The sequence below is a fragment of the Sturnira hondurensis genome, unplaced genomic scaffold (assembly GCF_014824575.4).
Source record: "Sturnira hondurensis isolate 20B ecotype Veracruz unplaced genomic scaffold, ASM1482457v3 Scaffold0009449, whole genome shotgun sequence".
Classification (NCBI taxonomy): domain Eukaryota; kingdom Metazoa; phylum Chordata; class Mammalia; order Chiroptera; family Phyllostomidae; genus Sturnira; species Sturnira hondurensis.
Window position 1 is genome coordinate 67,210 of NW_028082080.1, and position 24,468 is coordinate 91,677.

At 35.9% G+C, this 24,468-nt stretch overlaps 1 protein-coding gene and 1 pseudogene across 1 annotated transcript in view; both read left to right on the forward strand.

Moving 5' to 3' along the window:
- The first annotated feature begins 6,246 nt into the window (after positions 1 to 6,246).
- Positions 6,247 to 24,468, forward strand: part of CASK (calcium/calmodulin dependent serine protein kinase) — a 365,574-nt gene continuing 347,352 nt past the window's right edge. Inside the window, exon 1 of the mRNA XM_037057119.1 lies at positions 6,247 to 6,353. The gene's annotated coding sequence lies outside the window, so the exon portion shown is untranslated. The remainder of the gene's footprint in view (positions 6,354 to 24,468) is intronic.
- LOC118994498 (ubiquitin-40S ribosomal protein S27a-like) lies at positions 15,681 to 16,192 on the forward strand (annotated as a pseudogene).

The window sequence follows — 24,468 nt, forward strand, 5'->3', positions numbered from 1 at the left end:
GCCAAAGGACTGAACACCCCTGGTACTCCATTTTCTATGTTGTACTTTACATCTACATGGTTTTTCTATGACTACTTATTGTACTCCTTAATCCCCTCACCTCTTCACCCATTCCCCCATACCTCTCTTCCATCTGGCAAGCATCAGAACACTCTCCATATCCATGATTCTGTCTCAGTTCTTTGTGTTTGTGTAGTTTGTTTTTTAGCTTCAGTTGTTGATAAATATGTATTTATTGCCATTTATTCTTCATAATTTTGATCTTTTTCTTAAGCAAGTCCCTCTAACATTTCATATAATAATGGTTTGGTGATAATGAACTTCTTTAGTTTGCTCTTGTCTGGGAAGTTCTTTATCTGCCCTTCAATTTTAAAGGATAGCTTTGCTGGGTAGAGAAACCTTGCCTGTAGGTCCTTGCTTCTGAGGACTTTGAATATATCTTGCCACACTCCCTTCTAGCCTGCAAAGTTTCTTTTGAAAAGTCAGCTGACAGTCTAATGGGAGCTCCCCTGTAGGTAACTAACTCCTTTCCTTTTGCTGCTTTTCTTTAGCATTTTAATTATAGTGCATCTTGGTGTGGGCCTCTTTGCATCCATCTTGTTTGGGACTCTCTCTGCTTCCTGGACTTGCATGTCTCTGCTTCCTGGACTTCCTGGACTTCACCAAATTAGGGAAATTTTCTTTCATTGTTTTTGAAATAAATTTCCAATTTCTTGCTCTTTCTCTTCTCCTCCCAGCCCCCCTATGATGCAAATGTTGGAACACTTGAAATTGAGGCTGCTTACACTATCCTCATTTTTTGGAGGGGGATTGTTTTTCTTCTTTTTGTTCCGATTGGTTGGGTTTTTTCCCCCTTATATTCCAAATCATTGATTTGATTCTTGGTTTCATATAGTCTACTATTGTTTCCCTGTAGATTGTTCCTTATTTTAATTAGTGTATCTTTTGTTTCCACTTGAATCTTTTTTATGCTGTTGAGGTCCTAAGTTCCTTGAGCATCTTTATAACCAGTGTTTTGAACTCTGCATCTGATCGATTGCTTATCTACATTTTATTTAGCTCTTTTTCTGCAGTTTTGATTTGTTCTTTCATTTGAGCCGTGTTTCTTTGTCTCCTCATTTTGGAGCCAGGCAGCTGTGAGGATTAGCTGTGACCAGTTACCACCAACCTCCACCCTGCATGGAGCATCAGCTATGAGATGGCATGGTGGTGGTGCTCCAACATGGTCCCTAGCTTTCCAGTGAGTGTGGAAGGCCCTTCACTGGGGTTTCCTGGGTGGTGCGGACCAAGGTCAAATCCTACCTGTGTGTTGCTCAGGACCATCCTGCCTGAACTATAAAGCAATCTGCAGATGGCTGCTACTTATGCTTGACTTGGAGGTTTGCAGACAGTGCTAAGCTGTGAATCTAGGCCAATTGCTGTTAGTCCTGGACCTGTGGCCACTTAGCAAGAAATACAGGGATTGGGGGCTCACTGAGGCTGGCTGTTGCTTGTTTCAGAGGATTTGGGAAGTTGTGAAGCATGAGCCAAGACCAGCCATTAATATGGAAAAACAGCTTGCATGGACCCGTAAGTTGGGTAGGATGGAGTCTCTGGGGATCTCCAGAATAGGCCAAACAGTGTTAGCCAGGTTGATGGAGTCTCTGATATACCACCAGCCTGCTGGCTCTGTGGCTCTGTGGGGAGAGGGTTCAGGAAAGGGACAGTGGCCCCTGTCAGACAATGCATTTTCTCTGTATATCACTCGTACTTTTAAAGTTGCTATCCTGGTGCTGGAGCTCAGAGGAAGTAAGTGTAAGTAACTCTTGTGTTTGTTCTTTAAAAGGAACTGCTTGGGACTATAGAAGTTTTTTCCACCAACTCAATCCCCACTGGTTTTTGCAGCCAGAAGGTATGGGGACTTACCTTCCTGGCACTGGAATCCTAAGTTTGTGGACCCAGTGTGGGGCTGGAACTCCTCACTCCTAAAATATCCCTCCCAAATATTTATCCACCACACATGGATGTGGGACCAGACTGTTCCACATCTCCACCCCTCCTACCAGTCTGGATTGATGTGGTTCCTTTAATTCCATAGTTGTCAGATTTCCATTCAACTCAATTTTTGATGGTTCCGGGTGATAGTTGTTTTATATTTTAGTTGTAATTTTTATGTGATTGTGCAAGAAGTCGAACCCTATTTACCTATGCTGACATCAAGAGCTCTTTTTTGTTTTCTGAAAGTTCTGGGTGTTTTTCATAGCTATCTGTCTGAGGATAGTGATGGTAGTTTGAAGTTTTCTTGTTTGGTCTGTTTCCTCTTAGTTGCTCTTTCTGTTTGTTTTGATCTCTTCTTCCAAATTAGAGACTCCTCTCCAGATGTCTTGGAAGTTTGGTTGTTTGCTTATGATTAGGAATAGAGCTAGTTCTTGATCTGGGGCAAGTCTCCCCCCACCCCTTCCTGGGGACATTTGACAATGTTGGTAGGCATTTTTTGGTTGTTAAAACTGGTTGAGAGGATGCTACTGGCATCTATCAGGTAAAGGCTGGGGATGCTATTATGCATCCTACAAGGCACAGGGTTCCTTCCACAAATATCCAGCCCAAATGTCAATAATTGCCAGGGTTGGGAAGCTGTAGTAGAGGAACTGGAAGAAGATTGAGAGCTCTGAACTTACTGGCAGAACTTGCTGACTTTGGGTTTAGGGGAGGATGATCTGGTTGGGTGGTTTGAACAATTTGGTGTCATTATCTTTAGATCTTTCCTACTGGACTGGTCAGATATTTAGTAGAAAATCTTTCCTCTTCTGTCTGAAGGATAAAGATCTAGGTTCTAATGTCTCTCCTATTAAGGGCAGAAGGAGTTGGAGCTGTCTGCATTCAGTTTGTGTGTGAGCACATAATCCCCTTACTTGCTATATAGTACCCACTTCTTCAGCTGCCTGTGTCCCCAGTTATAAGACCTACAGTTTTACCCTCTCTAGAGAATGGACCTTTGTGAAAGTGAGGTTGGAGCATTTACCCAATGGCATGTGTTAAGGGGGGCTTCTAGGATTCTAACTGCTTCTCTAACATTTCATGCAAACCTTGTTATTTCAGCATCACCCTCTCCCTCCAGTCCCAGAGTAATCTGGTGCTACCAGTTTAAATGCTTCTTAGCATTCTGAAGTATAAATGGGTTTGGTTCTGAACTTTCTTTAATTTCTCTTTGCAATTCAGCTTTCCCAAATATGCTAAGCCTGTTACCATTACTGCATCTGCTTTCTTGCTTCCAAGATTTGATTATTACTCTTGTCTTCTCTTGTTCCCTCAGTCCTTAGAAAAAAATTAACCCCCTTGGGCTAATTTTAGTGGGGTTTGGGAGGAAAATAAATTAGATGCATTGTGCCAAATCTATCCTGTTATCTTAGAAACCAACATACTATATTTTAGCATACTTTCATTTAATTCTAGTCACCTTTATTGATGTATTTACTTTTGTTATCAGAATTGTTCATTTCCTAGACTTAACCTTTCTTCACGTAAATGAAAACTAGAGATTATTCCATGTCTGCATAGTCACAGCTGCTTTGTTTTCAAAACATGTGGGATTTTATAACAATATTGACTTGTATCCTGGTTTAATTGACCCTTTACTTAAAAACATAGAATTCTGCAAACAGTCGCCTGCCTCAGGCAGAACCTTGTGCCAAAATCCCAATCAATATTCAGTATTCTTAAAGAGTTGAATAAAGAATATATATTTCATCAGGTCTGAGAAACCCTAAATTATCTTATTCCATTTTGAATAATATCCTGGTCAGAATTAGTGGAAATATGAGAAACATAGTAGTTTATCATGATAGCTTACATAAATACTCAAGAATTAACTATATGATAGACTAAAAAATTTAAGCATGATATTTCAAGCATCAAAAAAGATTTTAGGCCAGAGTGAAACCTAGGACTTCTGAATTTTTGCCATTTCTTAAACTGTCATTCAAGTATAATTAATAAGTTTAATACCGTAGATGTTTTATATATACTTTATTGCACCCTCACCCCTTTTAACGTAGTAAACCAAACCAGATTTTCTCATAGTTGGCCTTTCTTTAACCTATCAAATAAGTGTAATGAAATCCTGCTAAAATTATAGGTACTATATACTCATTTAAATGTTTATCAGTTTCCGGTTGGATTGAATCACAAAAAAGTTTAAAGTTTAAAGAATGGGAGGACAACCTATGCTTTCTTCCTCATCTTTGTTCAAATGGGAAAAAGTAAAGAATTGACCCATTGACCATGAATAATCCCACATACAGATCTCAGAAAATTTCCAAAAAGATGAAGTAAATTGAAGCACACTACACAAATATATAGAAAGAGTCCCATGGGTTTATGTGTGGACAGAAATCAATTACATTAAGCTTTTCCTGAAATTGCTTGGTATTCTCAGGAAAAGTGATCACAAGTAAAACATCCAGATTGAGAATGAAAACATTTGTGGAAGTCCTGTCTCACTTTGTTATATTGTCTTCTCACAAAGGAAAATCCTTGAATAGTTTTAAGAGATTATGGAAAAGGTTCTATTTCTATAGAGTTCTGAAAGGTATATTATTACCATTGCTTTTCTTTCCAGTTTAGCTTTGTTAGGTTGTTTCAAGAGAGAGATTTGTTGCTGTAGTGTAATCAATGTCCTGATGATGTCATGGTGAAATCAACTAATTCATATGATCTCAGAGAAATGCTTAAGTTAGACTGTATTCTTTTGCCTGTGCTTTAATTGAAAGAAAAAAGATAAACTTTAAGACAAGCAGAATCACAAATATCCTAAATAAATGAAGAACCTTTCTGTATCTCCTGATTGACCACATGCATCCAGGTATACTGTTTTTGCCTGTAAAGCCAATGAGGATGTTTTGTGTTTTTCTGTTTCTTTTTCCTGAGGAGGGGGAAAATATACACATATATGTATGTGTATTTGATGACTGAAACCATTCTAGCCTTTGAACAAACTATAGTATATTGCTATTGAATTTGATATTATTCAATAGTTGATTCAAGAATGTAGAAATCTATCTTTTGATTATCTTTAGATAGGATACTTATTTGATAACCATCAATCACAAGAAATTGTGTGTGTGTGCGTGCGTGCGCATGTGTATGTTTTAATGCCTGGGAATTGGTATTTCATCAATCATCAGAGTTTTGAGGCCCACCAATTTAGATTGAGGAGAGGACTAGGTGAGCAAATGACTGGACCAGTGACACTCTGATAGTAGAAATTATTTTCTTCCTTATGGCAGCTTAGAACAGTTCCAAAGTGAAGTTTGAGAAGGATGAAGTTTTTCTCTGTGACCTCAGGTGATGTTGGAGAAGTTGTTGGAGACCAAATCATGTGAGGCTTTCACTTTGTGAAGTGCCTGTTCAAGTGTTTTGCCCAGATTTTATTAGAGTATATTTTCTTTTCTTATTTTTAAGAATTATTTATGTATTTGGGTTCTTAACTAAATAATATGTATTGCACATACTTTCTCTCTCTGGGATTTTAAGCAGAAATATAATACCAGATTTTCATTTTTAAAACATCACTGCAAGTATGAATAGGAAATATTTTAGGTAGTTCTGGTAGAAAATGGTATTAGCTTAGACTAGGGTATGAGACATGGAGAGAAGTGGATAGGATTAAGAGATATTTGGGATAAACTCAATAGGACTGGTTAGTGAAGATTAGAAAGGTGGTAGGTAAGATGAAAGGAAGGGGTCAATTTCTTATTTTGTTTAAGATGTTGATAATATGTATAGGATATTACAATGATTATTTTCCTTGAACATAAGAATGCTATTTAGAATTTTAAAAAGTAATTTTGAAATGCATTTTTTTCTCTTTTTCTGGATTAATAACTTAAGTTACTTACCTCAGGAATTATGGGAAAATATGTTCAAAATTATAATACATAGCCCTGGCTGGTGTAGCTCAGTGGATTGATCATGTGAGCGAACCACACGATCACGGTTCAATTCCCAGTCAGGGCACATGCCTGGGTTGCAGGCCAGTTCCCAGCAGGGGACTCACAAGAAGCAACCATACATTGATATTTCTCTTCTTCTCTCCTTCCCTTCCTCTCTAAAGATAAATAAATAAAATCTTATTAAAAATTATAATACATAAATTTGATTTTGAAAACTATGACTGTAGTAAATGATGAAATATCAGTGAGATATTGGAGAGAAACAGGAATTTAGTAAAATCAATGAATTAAACTTTGCTTTTTTTTTTAGGGGTCCCTTCAGTGTTGTACGACGATGTATCAACAGAGAAACTGGGCAACAATTTGCTGTAAAAATTGTTGATGTAGCCAAGTTCACATCAAGTCCAGGGTTAAGTACAGAAGGTAAGAGATGGATTTCAAGTAAGTTATTTGATGTCTGGCTTTATTTCATCTCCAAAATCCATTTATCAACCTAACCTTCATTTGGGGGTGGGGAAACAGAGGTTATAATGTAGTGGGAAGTGGGTGGAGATAGTTTAAACTCTAGTCTGTTAGAATTCTAGAACATGGTATTTGAAAGATAGCTAGAGTGATTTACAGAGTTATAAAGTCATCTAGGGTTGCTTATAGGCCTGTGTGTTTTGATTAGGATGAAAGTGAAATCAGAACATATATTTTTTTAGTGTTTAATTTTGAGTCCTGTGGTATACAACATGGGATAAGAAGAGAGGGAGCGGAAGTAATGACAAAGACATGATGATTGCAGATCAGAAGAGACTCGTGAATTTTCTTCAAGTTTGTAACTTACTACCTTTAGAAATATGATTAATAGAATTAAAAGACTTGTATAATGTTGGGCCTAAGTCACATATGGTATATATGTGAAAATTTGAAAGATCAATACTGTTAGGACTTGCAGGACTTAACATTTTAAGGCATTGATATGGGTGATCATATTCATGTATGTACATTCATAAATAGTATATAATCATTTAAAGTTATTTTTTTACAGTTTTAAGCCATAGTTTCATGTAGCCGCAATTCACATATGTTCATACTTCATATGGCACAATTATTATATTTTTCTAATTATCCTGTCTTCTAACTTTAGACTTTTTCACAGTCCAGTAGAAGATGTATCCTTCTTTAGTCCTTTCCTTTCTAATTCCAAAAGCAATGCATCTGACAGTTTAAATTGGAAAACCTAAGGCAGAGTAGCCTATTTATATTTTATCCACTTATGCTACTTTGGGGAGTAGAAGTCCATATAATATAAGCTCCAAGTTATTATGTTCCTGCACATATTTGGGGGGATCCTTATTTTGAAATATCAATACTTTTGCAAACCTTCAAAATATTATTATCTATATGTTGATTATAAAAGATTCCTGGAGGTTGTTACTCATAAAAAATCACTAACTGAAATTTTTAGTGCTTTAATCTTTGAAATTTTATGGTAAGATTTAGAGGTTTTATATATTATGGTTTCATACTCTAAAATTGGCTGTTACTTTCTAATACAAATTATTTTATAAATTTAGCAGAATTTAAAATTTACTTCTAATCAGGCTTTACAACTAAATTATGTTACCTAAAATTTTTAACTGCATTTAAATTTAATATACTGTGTTTGATTTTAGGTACCTCAGTTTTTAACTAATAAAGAAAATTGTTCTGAATACTGAGATAATTTTGCATAAACCTAGTTTATTTTAAACATACAGATAGATGTGTTGAATCTTTATTTCTCTTAAATGTTCTGATACTATTGATGAACTGTTAGTAAGATTCTAGTTCAAAATCACAAGTCTAAATCAATTACTCAGTATACATATGTATATTTATATTCGGTAATATATGCCTATATATTATAAATATACAGGTATATTGATATTATATATAGGCTTACTGATGTAATAAATACAGAGGTCTATATAAATAAATATAAATGCATTTATATATAAATTTAAAAAATATATTTTTAAATCCTCACCTGGGGATATTGTTATTGATTTGACAGAGAGAGGGAGAGATACAGAAAGACAGACAGACATCATTGGTTGGCTCCCATACACGCCCCAACTTGGGGTCAAACCCACAACCTAGGAATGTACCCTGACTAGGAATCAAACCTGCAACGTTTTAGTGTATGGGACAATGCTTCAACCAACTGAGCCACCTGGCGAGGGCAGTATACCTATATTATATTGATTTAAGTCATCATTAATACCTAATTCTGCCATCCAAGTACTAACCAGGCCCGACCCTGCTTAGCTTCCAAGATCAGATGAGATCGGGTGTGTTCAGGGTGGTATGGCCATAGACTAATACCTAATTCTGAATCCCTCCAATCTAAAGACAGTTTTAGGGAAACAATTACTTTCTCAGTTGGCTGAGAATGTTTATTGATAGATTTCTTCAGCGAGAGATCTTTAGAGATACAGACCCATACTGCCAGGCTGAGTGTCATCTATAAGGGAGTCAAACACCAAATGTTTTGTTTGTTTTTTTTAAAGAGAGGGTTGGCATGTAGTCCATGCCTCTTAGTTTAAGTTTTGTCTTTATCTAATCTAATATATGGGAAATTGTAGCTTGCTTCTTTATTGCTTTGGCATGACTTTGGCTAAAAAAATGTCTTTAGGTCCTGTTTTGAAGATAAAGCCAGGTCATTCCATTGATCCTATGCGGTAGGGCCACAGTCTCTAAGTATTAAAAGATATCTAGTTGAAGTTTGATTATTACTTATGACTTTATCTGGTTTTCATCAGGGTTCAATGTTCTTCCATTGAAAATGTGCAATTAGTTTTGTATTTGTGGCAACAAAATGTAGCTTTCCCACCTTCTTTAACACAGTGACCAAGAAACAATCAAAATTTTATCCACTTCCCCGACCATTTTTTTTTTGCAATGGAGTTTCCATATCCTCTATTATTCATTTTCACATTAGTTTACTTAATTCTAACTTGAACACATTTTATTATAAGATACATTATATATAATAAATAATAAACTATTTTATTATTTACCCATCTTTGAACAGTGTCCTCCACTCCCAACTTCTTTAAACTCTTTTTCCACCACTACAGGCAAAACAGTTTATCCCCTTTGCCTTTGAAGTCAATTTGCAAATTGTTAGCGTCCAAAAATGACCTCATTCCTGGCTAAAGATAAGAGATGATATACTAGAAAGAAACATTTTCAAGTGAAATTTAACACAACAAAAAGTTTAAATAAATTCAAATAAGAATATCTAAAAATATCTACATTTACCATTACATTCTCTCCTAATTAATCCTGTCTCACAGGCAACAGATAATTTAACATGTCATTCTTTATCCTTTTCTTTCCTGTTTTATTTATTCCTTTGTGGTTTATTTGATCTTTGTCATTGCCTCAGCATTCTTTTTCCTGTTTTCTTAATGCATTTGTATTCAAATACATGATTGAGAAAAATATGTTTTGTAAAGGGTCACCTGGGAACTACCGTGTGCTCTTTATTTGGATAGGTCTTTATAATACAAAGACAAATAGAAGGAGTGTCTACTATTAAGAGACTTACAGTTTAATAGTCTCCAACTATTGTTTCTAACATTTTTAGGAGAAAATATATGTAATACTACATATAATGTACAAATTAGCTTTTAAAATGAAATGTGTAGCCCTGGCTGGGGTACCTCAGTGGATTGAATATGGGCCTGCGAACCAAACAACTGCGGTTCAATTCCCAGTCAGGGCACATGCCTGGGTTGAAGGCCAGTTCCCAGCAGGGGATGCACAAAAGGCAACCATACATTGACATTTCTCTGCCTCTCTCCTTCCCTTCCTCTCTAAAGATAAATAAATAAAATAAAATAAAATATGTATATTAGTTGACCATTTATGTTTTAATATTTTAAACTCTTATTACTCCATTGAAGATGTGATATTATAATTATTTGAATATCTATTCTTTATTTCCCCATTAAAATCATATTTTTTCTCCTTCAGTAGGAGTTTTTAATGCACAGGCTGCAGAATATTTAAGAACCCCTTAAATTGTAAGCAGAATTATGTATATGTTAATTTTCCTAGGAAGAGATTCCACAGATTTTATTAGATTCTTACAAAAGGCATATTTTTCCTAAATGGTTCATAATATCTTCTTTCACATTAAGATATTGCTTCTGATTGGAGGATATTTTTATATTTACATCCACTGCCCCCATTAATTACATTTCTTGATTATTATCTTAAACTTTTAATTGATACACATTTTATCTCTTACTCTTCTCAGCTACTAGTGAAATTTGACTCTTTTGTTTTAAAAATAAGTAGCAAAGTTAATTCAGGCAAATTTCTATAAGAAAGATAAGCTATATAGAACTGGATCCTGAATTGACACAGTTCTGAGATCTTGAAGGGACTCAGTTCTTTACGGTTTGGTTTTAAAAGTTAAAAAATGGTCGGTTTTGCCCTGGCTGGTGTAGCTCAGTGGATTGAGCGTGGGCCTGCAAACCATACGATCATGGTTCGATTCCCAGTCAGAGCACATGCCTGGGTTGCAGGCCAGTTCCCAGCAGGGAACTCACGAGAAGCAACCATACATTGATATTTCTCTCCTTCTCTCCTTCCCTTCCCCTCTAAAGATAAATAAATAAAATCTTAAAAAATGGTGGATTTTATTTTGGAATATAATATTCCTTCTAGAAAGATATATAATATTTCTTCTTTCTTCTAGAAATATTTTCTTCTAAAATATTTCTTCTCCATTTAACTTCACAAACGGAGTTCCAGTTTGCTTAGTCTCAAGAATATTTTATTGTAAAAGTTCCAAATAGTAGTTGAAGTCAGCAAAATTGGAGGAGTAAGGACCTTCAACAATTCTCATCTCCACAAAAGCAAGGGTAAAACTGGCAAAAACTGTCATAATCAGCTTTTTTAGAACTCTGGAAATCCACCAAAAGCTTGCACCTATCCAGGAATAATTTATTCAAGGAAAACATCTGATTCTTGATTTTAAAAAAAAAACAGCTATCTGGCATTTTCACCTGCCCAGTTTCCCATTCAACTCTCTCCGGCTCCATAGTACCCTTGACAACAGTTCACAATCAGAGTAAAAAAAAACAGTAGCCTGACTGCCACCAGAGGAGGCAGAACATGGATGGAACTTCTTCAAAGCCTCCTGCCAAGGAAATTGTCATTATTTGACCTATCTGGAAGACCCCACTTGGAAGGCTTGAGGCAGAAGATAACGGTTGGGTCAAATAGAAAAGGCTCTGAGCTACAGCATCTTCACAGGAACCAAAAGGGCCATGCACATGTATAGAATTTTACACAAGCTCAAGAAAGATTTGAAAAGGACTTAAGCTCTCAACTCTAGCTGACTTTCAGACTGTGAAAGCAGAAATTGAGTGCTAAGGCAGAGTTGCTATGTCACTGACTGTTGAAGGTGTGCTCTAGCACATATACGGAGCCTGTGAAAAAAAAATTAGCTAACCATGCTGAGGCTTAGTGGCTACATACAACAAAGAATACAGACTTTACAGAATTAGTTCCAAAAACTCACTAAACAAATAAACAACAACAGGAAAGATGAACCATGGAGAAGATGAAGTTCTGATTTCCAGAGGTGACATATTATTTAAAATGTATAATTTTCCACAGAAAGTTATGAGACATGCAAAGAAACAAGAAAGTGTGGCTCATTAACAAGGAAAAAAGCAATCAACTAAAGGGGGGGAATGATGGGGGGTGTGCAGGGTGGAGGGGAATGAAGGGGGGAAATAGGACAACTGTAATGGCATAATCAATAAAATATATTTTTAAAAAGAATAGAGGAAACCATGTCCTGCCTGGCATGGCTCAGTGGATTGCCATCCAGCCTGTGAACCATAGAGTCACCAGTTTGATTCCTGGTCAGGGCACATGTCTGGGTTGCGGACCAGATCCCCAGTACAGGACACATGAGAGGCAACACCACGCATTGATGTTTCTCTCCCTCTCTTTCTCCCTCCCTTCCCCTCTATCTAATAAAATACATAAAATATTTTTAAAAAAATAAATGAAGGAAACCATGTGTAAAAAATCTAAAGGGAAAGTATGAGAATGATATTTCACCAAATAGACACTGTCAATAAAGACATACACTTTATTTTTAAGAAGAGAATGAAATAGAAGATCTAGACTACAGTTAAAAATGGCAATACCAAAATTAAAATTCACTGTAGGGGCTCAACAGCAAATTTGAGCAGAAACCAAAAAGCATTAGCATTCTTGAAGATAAGTCCATTAAGCTTATTTAGTTTGTCTCTGAAATTTCTTTTAGCAATATTTTTTATTACATACCTCCTCAAGCAAGGAAAACAAACAAACAAAATAAACATATGGGGCTGTATCAAACTAAAAAGTTTTTACACAACAAAGGAAACCATTAACAAAATAAAAAGACATGCTACTCAATGGGAGGAAATGTTGCCCAGTGGTACTTTCAATAAGAGGGTAATATCCAAAATTTATAAAAATTTACTTGACTCAGCACCAAAAAAAATCCAATCCAATTAAAAAATGGGCAGAGGACATAATACTTCTCCAAAAAGGACATGCAGATAGCCAATAGACATATGAAATGATCACTGATCATCAGAGAAATGCAAATGAAAGCCACAATGAAATATCACCTCCCATCTGTCAGAATGGCTGTCATCAATAAATCAACAAACAACAAGTGTTGTCAAGGATGTGGAGAAAAGGGAACCCTCATGCACTGTTTGTGGGAATGCAGATTGGTGCAGCCACTGCAGAAAGCAGTATGGAGGGTTCTTAAAAATGTAACTGCCTTATGACCCAGCAATTCCACTTCTGGGTATATATATTCAAAGAAACCCAAAACACTAATTTGGAAGAATGTATACAGCCATATATATTTACTGCAGTGTTATTTGCAATAGCCAAGAAATGGAAGCAACCCAAAATGCTCATCCACAGACTGGTAGATAAAAAAGGTGGGGTACATATATACAATGGAATATTACTCAGACACAAAAGAGAATGGATGTTTACAATTTGTGACAGTATGGATGGACCTAGAGAACACTATACTAAGTGAAATAAGTCAGACAGAGAAAGACAAATACCATATGATTTCACTTATATGTGCAATCAAAAGGACAACATAAACAAAAAAAAAATAGAAACAGACTCATAGATACAGAGGTTAGACTGATGGTTGCCAGAGGAGGTTTGGAGGCTGAGTGAAAAAGGTGAAAGGATCATTAAGCAATAGAAATTGGTAGTCACAAAAGAGTCACAAAAGTACAGCATAGGAGCCCTGGCTGGTGTAGCTCAGTAGATTGAGCACAGGCCTATGAACTAAGGGATCATGGTTCGATTCCCAGTCAGGGCACATGCCTGGGTTGCAGGCCAGTTCCCAGTGGGGGACACACGAGAGGCAACCGTACATTGAGATTTCCCTCCCTCTCTCCTTCCCTTCCCCTCTAAAAATAAATGAGTAAAATCTTTAAATAAATAAATATTTTTGAAAAGTACAGCATAGGGAATATAGTCAATAATATTGTAGTAACTGTGTACAATACCAGGTGGGTACTTGAAATATTGGGGGAGCACTTTGTAAAGTATATGATAGTCTAACCACTATACTGTACACCTGAAACAAATACAAAATAATATTGAATGTATATTGTAATTTAAGAAAAAAGATTATTTGAAGAACAGGGAGAAAGGAGATTAAAGAAAATTAAAGGGCTTCAGAGACTTCAGGGATACTATCAAGCATATCAACAATGTGTATAACTGGAGTCTCAGAAGAATGGAAAGAGGGATAGAAAGAATATTTGAAGAAGTGATGGCCCCAAATTTCCCAAATCTGATGAAGAACATAAATCTACATGTACAAGAAGCTCAACAAAGCTCAAATAAGATAAACCCAAAGATACATCGTAATTAACTGTCAAAAGCCATAGACAAGAAGAGTTGAAAAGAACAAGAGAGAAGCAATTCATCATACACAAAGGATCCTCAATAAGATTAGCCACAGATTTCTCATCAGAAACCATAGAGGTCAGAAAACAAAATTTGCCTACTGAGAATTCTATATCCAGCAAAACCATACCTGAAAAGGAAGGATAAATTAACACATTCCCAGATAAACAAAACAGGGCATTTGTCACTAGCAAACCAGCCCTACAAGAAACAGTAAAAGTAGTCCTTTTGGCTCAGAAGAAAACACTAGATATAACTAAAACTATAAGAAGGAATAAAGAGTACTAGTAAAGGTAATTGCATATGTAAATATAAAAGACAGTATAAATGCATTTTATTGTAATTGTTTCTCCTGATTTGAGAGATAGTTACATAAAGGAACAATTATAAATGTGTCACTGGGCTTGCAGTTTATAAAGATGTAATTGGAATAAAAATAACATAATGAAGGGAATAGAGCTATATAGGATCAAAGTGTTTGTATACAATTTAAATTAAGTTTCTATGTATTAATGTGAGCCAAATTGGTATAAGATTTTAGTTGTTATTCCCAAGTCAAGCAAGAAGAAACGAACTTACAAAGTATAATTTTAAAAAGACAAGGCGAAAAAGATTTACAAATAATAATCATTTTAAAAAGACAAAAGAATTAAAAAGGTACACTAGAAAAATGTCTATTTAACACAAAAGAAGGCAGTAATGGAGCAATACAGAAACAAAAAAGACATGAGAAACAGAAAATTGTAGGCATAAATTTTGCCTTACTAGTAATTACATTAAATGTAAATTAATTAAGCACTACAGTTAAAATGCAGAGATTGGCAGAATGGATGAAAAATATGACCGAACTATATGCTTTCTGTTGATACACTTTAGAGTCAAAGACACAAACAGGTTGAGTAAATGTATAGAAAAAAGGTATCATACAAACACTAACCAAAAGAAAGCTGGAGCAACTATAGTTATATCAGATAAAATAGACTTTAAAACAGAAATCATTACTGGAGGTAAAGGACATTTTATAATGATAAAAGTGTCCATCTATCATGGAGATAGAGCAATTATAAACATATATGTACCTTACAACAGAGCCCCAAAATACATGAAGCAAAGCCAGGCAGAATTGAAGAGAGAAATAGAAAATTCTATAATAATTGGAAACTTCAGTGCCCAACTCTCAATTACTAATACAGCCAGCCTTGTAGTCAACAAGGAGAAGATTTGAACAACATTATAAACCAACTACACCTCACAGACACCTGTAGAATGAATGCCCCATTAAGCAACAGAAGAGTACACATTTTTTCATGTGCACGTAGAACATTATGTATGATAGACTGTATGTTCATCCATCATATATATCTCAGGTAATTTAAAACAATTAAAATCTTACAAAGTATCATCTCTGACCACAAAGGAATTAAGTAAGAAACCAATGACAGAAGGAAATTTGGAGAAATCACAAATGTGTGGAAATTAAACTACACCCCACTAATAGCCAGTGAATCAAACAAGAAATTGCAAGGGAAATTAGCAAATAATTTGAGGTGAATGAAAGCAAAAACACAATATACCAAAATGTATGGGATGTAGAAATCACAACATCACAATATACCGAAAATTTATGGGATGTAGATATCACTACATCATTTATGTAGTGATTGGGGGAAATATATTATTGTAAATGCCTGACAAAAAAAGAAGAAAGATCTCACTTTCTGATCTGCCATCTGTGGTGGAAGCCCCATCAAGATGTAAATTTTTGCGAAAACCCTTATGGGAAAGATTGGCACTCTCAAGGTTGAACCTTCAGATACAGTATAACATGTAAAGGCCAAGATCTAGGATATAGAAGGAATTCCTCCTGATCCACAAAGACTGTTATTTGCTGGTAAGCAACTGGAAAATGGATGTACTTTGACTACAATATTGAAAAGGAGTCCACTCTGTCTTGTGCTGAGACTTCATGGTGGTGCTAAGAAAAGGAAGGAGAAGTCTTACATCACTCCCAAGAAAAATAAGCATGAGATAAAAGATTGTGCTGGCTGTCCTGAAATAATACAAAGTGGATAAGAATGGCAAAATCAGTTGCCTTCTTTGACAGTGCCCTTCGGTGAATGTGGTAGTGGAATTTTTATGGCCACTTTGACAGATATTATTATGGCAAATGTTGTCTGACCTATTGCTTCAACAAACCAGAAGATAAGAAAATTGCATATGAGTTAATTTAAAGACATGAACTAACAACAACAAAAAAGGAGATCTCAAATTAGTAACCTAACCTTTGACTTAAAAAAACTGGAAGAAAAAAAAAACTGGAATAGAACTCTAAACCCAAAGAAGGAAGAAAGAAGGATATAATAAAAATTAGAAAACAAATAAAGAATTTAAAAATAGAGAAAATCCAGGAGGCTAAAAGTCAGTTCTTTAAAAAGGTAAAAAATTATGTTCCCTTTATCTAGACTTATCAGTCTAAAAAGAGATTATTTTTATTAATAAAATTGGGAATGAAAAAAGGAACATTCCTACTGACATTACAAAAGTAAGAGAATATTACCATCATATGGCAACAAATTAGAAAACCTAGATGAAATGGACTAATTCCTAGTAAGAGGCAAACTGCCAAAACTGACTCAAAAATAAATAGAATATCTGTATGGACCTTAAACAAGAAAAGAGACTAAACATGTAATCCAAACTTTTCATAAAGAAAAGTTTAGACCACGGATGTCCAACCTGCAGCCCATGGAGTACATGCATCCCAGGATAGCTATGAATGTGGCACAAGACAAATTCACAAATTTACTTAAAATATTACCAGATCTTCCTCACTGATGTATGTAGCTCAGTGGATTAAGTACAGGCCTACTAACCAAAGGGTCACTGGTTCAATTCCCAGTCAGGGCACATGCCTGGATTGTGGGCCAGGTCCCCAGTAGGGGACGGGCAAGAGGCGACCACACATAGATGTTTCTCTCCTCCTCTTTTTCCGTCTTTTCCCCCTCTCTCTAAAAATAAATAAATAAAATCTTTTTTTTAAAAATTGAGATTTTTTTGGTGATTGTATGTCACAATGTATTTAATGTGTGGCCCAAGACGACTCTTATTCTTCTGGTGTGATCCAGAGATGTCAAAACGTTACACTTCACTGGTGACTTGTACTACACATTTAGAAAATTATCATCATTTCTTCACAAATTTTTTGAAAAAATTAGAGGGAACACTTCTCAACTTACTTTATAAGCCCAGCATTATCCTGTTACCAAAACTAGACAAAGACACCACAAGAAAACTACAAAGCAATATCTGTTAATACAAACAGCGCTGTCCTCAAGAAAATGCTAGCACACTGAATCCAATAACATATAAAATGTTTTATAGTTCCTCAATAATGAAAAGACAATTATCATATGACCCAATAATTTTACCCTTTGGTCTCTACCCAAGAGAAATAAAATATATGTCCACATAAAACCTTATATACGAATATTAATAGCAGCATTATTCATAATAGCTAAAAGGTGGAACCTAAAATGTCTATCAGGTGATGAATGGTTAGACAAAATGTGGTATATCTATACAGTGGAGTGTTTATTTAGCCATTAAACAAAATTGAATACTGATATAAGCTACTACATGGATGAACCTTGAATACATTAAGCAAAGTGAAATAAGGTAGTCACAAGAGATCCCATAATATATATTCTGTTCACCTGAAGTATCTAGAATAGGCAAATCAATAGTAACAGAACAAAGTAGATTAGTGGCTAACAGGGTCTGGGAAAAGATTGCATGGAGACTGTCTTCTAATTGATAATGGATTCTTTTTGAGGCAAATAAATGTGGTAATGATTACATGACTGTGAATATACTAAAATCCATTAAATTATGCCTTTTGTGGGCAATTTGTATGTAATGTTAATTATATCTGTTACAGGTACTTTAAAGTATTGTATGACATGACTAAGTGGGATTTATCCTAGAAATGCATGCTGGGTTCAACATTTAAAATATTCAAGATATGTAATATACCTTATTAGTAGAACAATGGACAAAAATCACATGATCATCTCAAGAGATAAAGAAAAGCATTTAACAAAATCTAATATCCTTTCATAATAAAAACACAAACTATGAGTAGAAAGGAACTTCTTCAACCTAATTTTTAAAAAATCAAAGAAAAACCAATATCTAACTTCATATTTAATAGTATAAGATGAATGCTTGATGCATGTGTGCTCTTGGCACATTTATTCAACATTGTACTAGAAATTTTAGCCCTGACTAGAGTAGCTCAGCGGAGTGAGAACGAGACTGTGAAGCAAAGGATCAAAGTTCAATTCCCAATAAGGGCAAATGCCTGGGTTGCAGGCCAGTTCCCAGCAAGGGATGCAAGAGAGACAACCACACATTGATGTTTCTCGCCCACACTTTCTCCTTCCCTTCCCCTCTCTGTGAAAATAAATGAATAAAATGTTTTTTTTAAAAAGAAATTTTAGTCATGAAAATTATTCAAGAAAAAGAAATAAAAAGCATTCAGATTGGAAAGGAAGGAACCAACTGCACCAGACTCTTTGTTCTAAAAAATGTGTTTGGCAAGATACATGATCATTATACAGAAACCAATTGTATTTCTATTTGTGTGTGTGTGTGTGTGTGTGGATTTTTTTATTTAATGGTTGGTGAAGTACAGTTTTCTGTCTTTTACTCCCATCCCATCCCACCAACCTTAGTGCTCCCGACCTCCCTCCCATTTCCACCCCCCTTAGTTGTTGTCCATGTGTCCTTTATACTAGTTCCTGTAAATCCTTCCCCTTTTTGCCCTGAAATTTCGTCCCCTCTCCCCTCTGGTCACTGTCCACCTGTTCTCTATTTCAGTGTCTTTGGTTATATTTTGCTTGGTTATTTGTTTTGTTGTTTAGCTTCCTGCTAAAGGTGATATCATATGGTATTTGTCTTTCAACGCCTGGCTTATTTCACTCATCAAAATGTTTTCCATCTCCATCCATGCTGTGCAAAGGATAGGAGCTCCTTCTTTCTTTCTGTTGCATAAACTCCATTGTGTATATGTACCATAATTTTTTGATTCATTCATTTGCTGATGGGCACCTAGGTTGCTTCCAACACTTGGCTATTGGAAATTGTGCTGCTATGAACATTGGGTTGTACAGGTTCTTTTGGATTGATGTTTCAGGGTTTTTAGAATATAATCCTAGCAGTGGAATTGTTTGGTCAAAAGGCAGATCCATTTTTTATTTTCTAAGAAAATTCCATACTGTTTTCCATAGTGGTTATACCAGTTTACAGTCCCACCAACAATGGATTAGGGTCTCCTTTTCTCCACAACCTCTCCAATAGTTGTTGTTTGTTGCTTTGTTCATGATGGCCATTCTGATGGGTGTAAAGTGGTACCTCATTGTGGTTTGAATTTGCATCTCTCTGAGAGCTAGTGATATTGAGAATCTTTTCATGTGTCTCTGGATCTTCTATATGTCCTCCTTGGAGAAGTGTCTGTTCAGGTCCTTTGCCCACTTTTTAATTGGGTTCCTAGTCTTTTAGAGTGCAGTTGTGTAAGTTCTTTGTATATTTTGGAGATTAAACCCTTGTCTGAGGTATCATTGGCAAGTATGTTTTCCCATGTAGTTGGTTGTCTTTATTTTAATACTGTTTTCTATAGCCATGCAAAGTCTTTTAATTTTGATGAGATCCCATTTGTTTATTCTTTCCTTTATGTCCCTTGCTCTAGGGGACATATCTGTAAAAATATTGCTACATGAAATATCTGAGATTTTTGTGCCCACGTTCTCCTCTAAGACTTTAATGGTTTCATGGCTTATATTTAAGTCTTTTATCCACCTTGAATTTATTTTGGGGTATGGTGTAAGTTGCTGCTCAAGTTTCATTTTTTTGCATGTAGCTATCCAGTTCTCCAAACACCATTTGTTGAACAGGCTATTATTAGTCCATTTTATGTTGCTGCCCCCTTTGTCCAGTATTAATTGACTGTAGAGCCTTGGGTTTCTTTCTAGGCTCTCTGTTCTGATCCATTGGTCTATGTGCCTGTTTTTGTGCTAGTACCAGGCTGTTTTGATTACAGTGGCCTTGGAATACAGTTTGGTATCAGATATTGTGATCCCTCCTACTTTGTTCTTCTTTCTGAAAATTGCAACTGCTATTGGGGGTCATGTATGGTTCCATATAAATTGTTGAAGTGTTTGTTCTGTGTCTGTGAAGTATGTCATTGGCACTTTAATAGGTATTGCATTGAATCTGTAAATTGCTTTGGGAAGTATGGACACTATGATGATGTTAATTCTTCCAATCCATGAACATGGTATATGTTTTTATTTGTTTGTGTCTGCCTTGATTTCTTTCTTCAGTGTTGTGTAGTTTTCTGCATACAGATCTTTTACCTCCTTGGTTAGGTTTAGTCCTAGGTATTTTTTTCTTCTGTTATATGGAGTGGGTTTTTTTTCTTGATTTCTGCTTCTGCTGTTTCATTGTTGGTATACAAAAATGCCTTTGATTTCTGGATATTGACTTTATATCCTGCTGTTTTGCCAAATTCATTTATTAGTTTGAGCAGTTTTTGGGTAGAGTCTATAGGAAATAACATGTACACTATCATGTCATCTGCAAACAGTGACAGTTTTGTTTCTTCCTTTCTGATTTGGATGCCTTTTATTTCCCTGTCTTGTCTGATCACTGTGGCTAAAACTTCCAATACTATATTGAATAGAAGTGTTGAAAGTGGACAACCATGAGTTTTTCCTGATCTTAGTGGAAAAGATTTTAGTGTTTGCCCATTGAGTATGATGTTGGCGGTTGGTCTCTCATATATGGCCTTTATTGTATTGAAGAATGCTCCCTCTATTCCCACTTTGCTGAGTGTTTGTATCATGAATGGGTGTTGTACCTTATCAAAAGCTTTTTCTCCATCTATTGATATGATCATGTGATTTTTGTCTTTGCTTTTGTTTATATGATGTATTATATTTACTGATTTGCGAATAATGAACCATCCTTGCATCCCTGGGATGAATCCCAGTTTATCATGGTGTATGATCTTTTTAATGTATTGTTGGATGGGGTTTGCCAGTATCTTGTTCAGGATTTGAGCATCTATGTTCATCAGTGATATTGGCCTGAAGTTCTCTTTCTTTGTTGTATCTTTATCTGGTTTTAGGTTAGGATGATGCTGGCTTCATAAAAAGAGTTTGCGAGTCTTCCATCATCTTGGATTTTTTTGAATAGTCTATGAACAATAGGGGTTAGCCCTTCCTTAACTACTTTGTAGAATTCTCCTGGGAATCCATCTGGTGCAGGGCTTTCGTGTGTCGGGACATTTTTGATTAGTGCTTCAATTTCATCTGCTGTTATTGGTCTATTCAGGCTTTCTCCTTCTTCACTGAGTTTTAGAAAACTATATTTTTCTGGAAGTTTGTATATTTCAACTAGGTTTTCTAACTTCTTGGCATACAGTTCTTCATAGTAATTTTCTACAATTTTTTGTATTTCTGTGGTGTCAGTTGTAATCTCTCCTCTTTTATTCCCAATTGAGTGTATTTGGGTTCTCTCTCTTATTTTCTTGATGAGCCTGCTTAAAGGCTTGTCTGTTTTGTTTGTCTTTTCTAAAAACCAACTACTGGATTCACTGATTTTTAGAATTGTGGTTTTAGTCTCTACGTCATTTAATCCTGCTCTGATCTTGTTAATGTCCTTTCTTCTACTTGCTCTGGGCTGTCTTTGTTGTTCTTCCTCGAGTTCTTGTAGACGTTGGGTTAGGTTGTTTTTGAAATGTTTCTATCTTTTTAGGTGGGCATGTATTTTTGAGAACTTCCCTCTCAGGACAGCCTTCACTATGTCCTGTAAGTTTTGGGTTGTTGTGAGTTCATTTTCATTTGTTTGGAGAAACTTTTTGAGTTCTTCCCTAATTTCATTCTTGACCCATTTATTGTTTAATAGCAGGCTATTGAATCTCCATGATTTTGAGTGTTTTGGGTCTTTTTTCTTTGCGTTGGTTTCCAGTTTCACTCCCTTGTGATTGGAGAAAATACTTGGTATGATTTCAGTTTTCTTAAATTTGTTGAGGCTTGTTTTGTGTCCTATCATGTGGTCTATCTTTCAAAATGTTCCATGTGCATTAGAAAATAATGTGTAGTTAGCTTCTTTGGAATGAAGGGCTCTCTCTATATCAGTTAAGTCCATTTTATCTAGGACGTTGTTCAATGCCACAATATCTTTGTTGCTATTTTGTTCGGAAGATCTGTCCATTTTTGACAGTGGGGTGTAAAAACCCCAACTATAGTTGTGTTGCTGTCAATATCTTTCTTGAAGTCCTCCAAGATTTTCTTTATATATTTGGGTGCTCCTATGTCTTTCTGGGTCTCTCTTTATGGACCTTTTTCTTGAAGACTCCTGTCTGATATGAGTATTGCTGCCCTGGCTTTTGTTTTTTTCCGGCCATGTGCTTGGAAAATGTGTTTCCAGCCATTCACTTTTAGTCTGTGTAGGTCTTTTGTCCTGAGGTGGCTCTCTTGTAGGCAGCATATGTATAGGCAGCTTTCTTATCCATTCAGCTATTCCATATTTTTTATTGGAACATTTAATCCATTTAGGTTTAAGGTTATTATTGATAGGTAATTGTTCATTGTCATGTCTATATCTGTGTTTCTCTTTGTCTCTCCCTTTTCCTTCCTTTCCTTAAGGCAGTCCTTTTAGTTATTTCATACAGAGCTAATTTAGTGGGGGGTGTACCCTTTTAAACTTCTTCTTTTCTTGGAAGCTCTGTTTGGCCTTCTTTCCTGATTGAAAGCCTTGCTGGGTAAAATAGGCTTGGTTGCAGGCCTCTGGTTCTCATTACTTGTAATATTTCTTGCCATTCTCTTCTTGCTTGGAGCGTTTCCATTCAGAAATCAGCAGCTAACCTTATTGGGGCTCCATTGTATGTTACTTCCCTTTTCTCCCTTACTGCCTTTGAGATTTCCTGTTTGTCTTGGAGTTTTGCAATTTTAATGATGATGTGTCTTGAAGTGGGCCTCTTTGGGTTCCTCTTGATTTGGACTGTCTGTGTTTCCTGGATTTGTGTAACTTTTTCTCTCATCCAGTTAGGGAAGTTTTCCCTCATTACTTTTGCAAATAGGTTTTCTATCTCTTGTTCTTCTTCTTCTCCTTATGGTATCCCTATTATTCAAATATTATTACATTTCATATTGTCTTGCATTTCTCTTAATCCCTCTTCATTCTTTCTGAGCCTCTTTTCCTTTTCTCGCTCTTCCTGGGATTTTTTTCTACTTTGTCCTCCAACTTGTTGATCTGATCTTCTGCTTCATCTATCCTGCTTTTGATTCCTTCTACTGTGTTCTTCAGTTCAGAAATTGCATTCTTCATTTCCTCTTGGCCCTTGATGATAGTTTCTGTTTCCTTTTTCACGTTGATATAGTTTGCTGTGAGTTCATTGTAATTCCCCTGCAGTTTCTGGTAGCTTATTGTGAGTTCTTTGATCTTCCTGATAACCAGTGCTTTGAATTAAATATCTGATAGCTGACTTTCCTCTCTTTTATCTAGCATTCTTTCTGAGGCTTCCTCGTTTCCTTTCATCGGAGGGTTGTTTCTTTGTCTTCCCATTGTTTGTGAGACTCTTCTTGTAAGCTTCAGCTACTTAAATTGATTTGTTATGGCTCTCCAGGTTTATGGTGTGAACTTCTGTGGTATAATTCCTGTGACATTCAGTGGTGTATCCTCCTTGATCTCTCCAGCTCACTGGTCTTATGCTCTCCTTTACATTGGCTCTGAGTTTGTCTTTGAGTTTTTGTTGTTTTGGGGTCTTTTTTGGTGGGACCTTCCCACCAGCTGGTGAACTGATGGTCCCTCTGTCCACTACCCATTTTAATTTGCTGTGTTGGTGAGGGAGGGTTGTTTTGAAGCTAGTTCTTCTGTGTGTACAGGGTTTTGAGCATTCTCTTTTTCTCTTGTGCAGTTGTTTGCCCTAGGTAGTTTCTCCACTGTTTATTTGTATTTCCAGATAGGTTTTGGGATGAGGTTTGTGTGGTTTCCGCTTTCTCCTTCACCTTCTTCTTTTGTTATCTCTTGGTGTTTTCTTTGTTATTGGGTTTCTTCTTCCAGTGAGTATCCTGGTGGTCACTGCTTCCACCTACTCTTTTTTGTGTGTGATCAGTGGGAGGGGAAGGCAAAATGTTTTATGACAGCAGGATAGTATTCTATTATATTTACCATAGCAGCTGGTAGAGAAGAGGCAGGAGATCCTTTGGGTATTTATAGTGTTAACTGTAATCTTATATCCAATTAGCCACTTTTTGGAAAGAATGGAAAGAAGATAGGGGTCTTGTTGGGGAGGGAAGGTTTGTGATTTGGATCTAGAAAGGAGTGAGGTTGAGGGAGGTGACATTCTGAGGTAAGGTGAGAATAAAGGATGGTAAATAGGTATAGTGTGAGAGAGACTAGAGTTAACCACTACAGTATTATAGTTCAGGCAACAATGTAGTGAGCTAAGATCTGGGGGGGGGGGCATGTTGTGTTC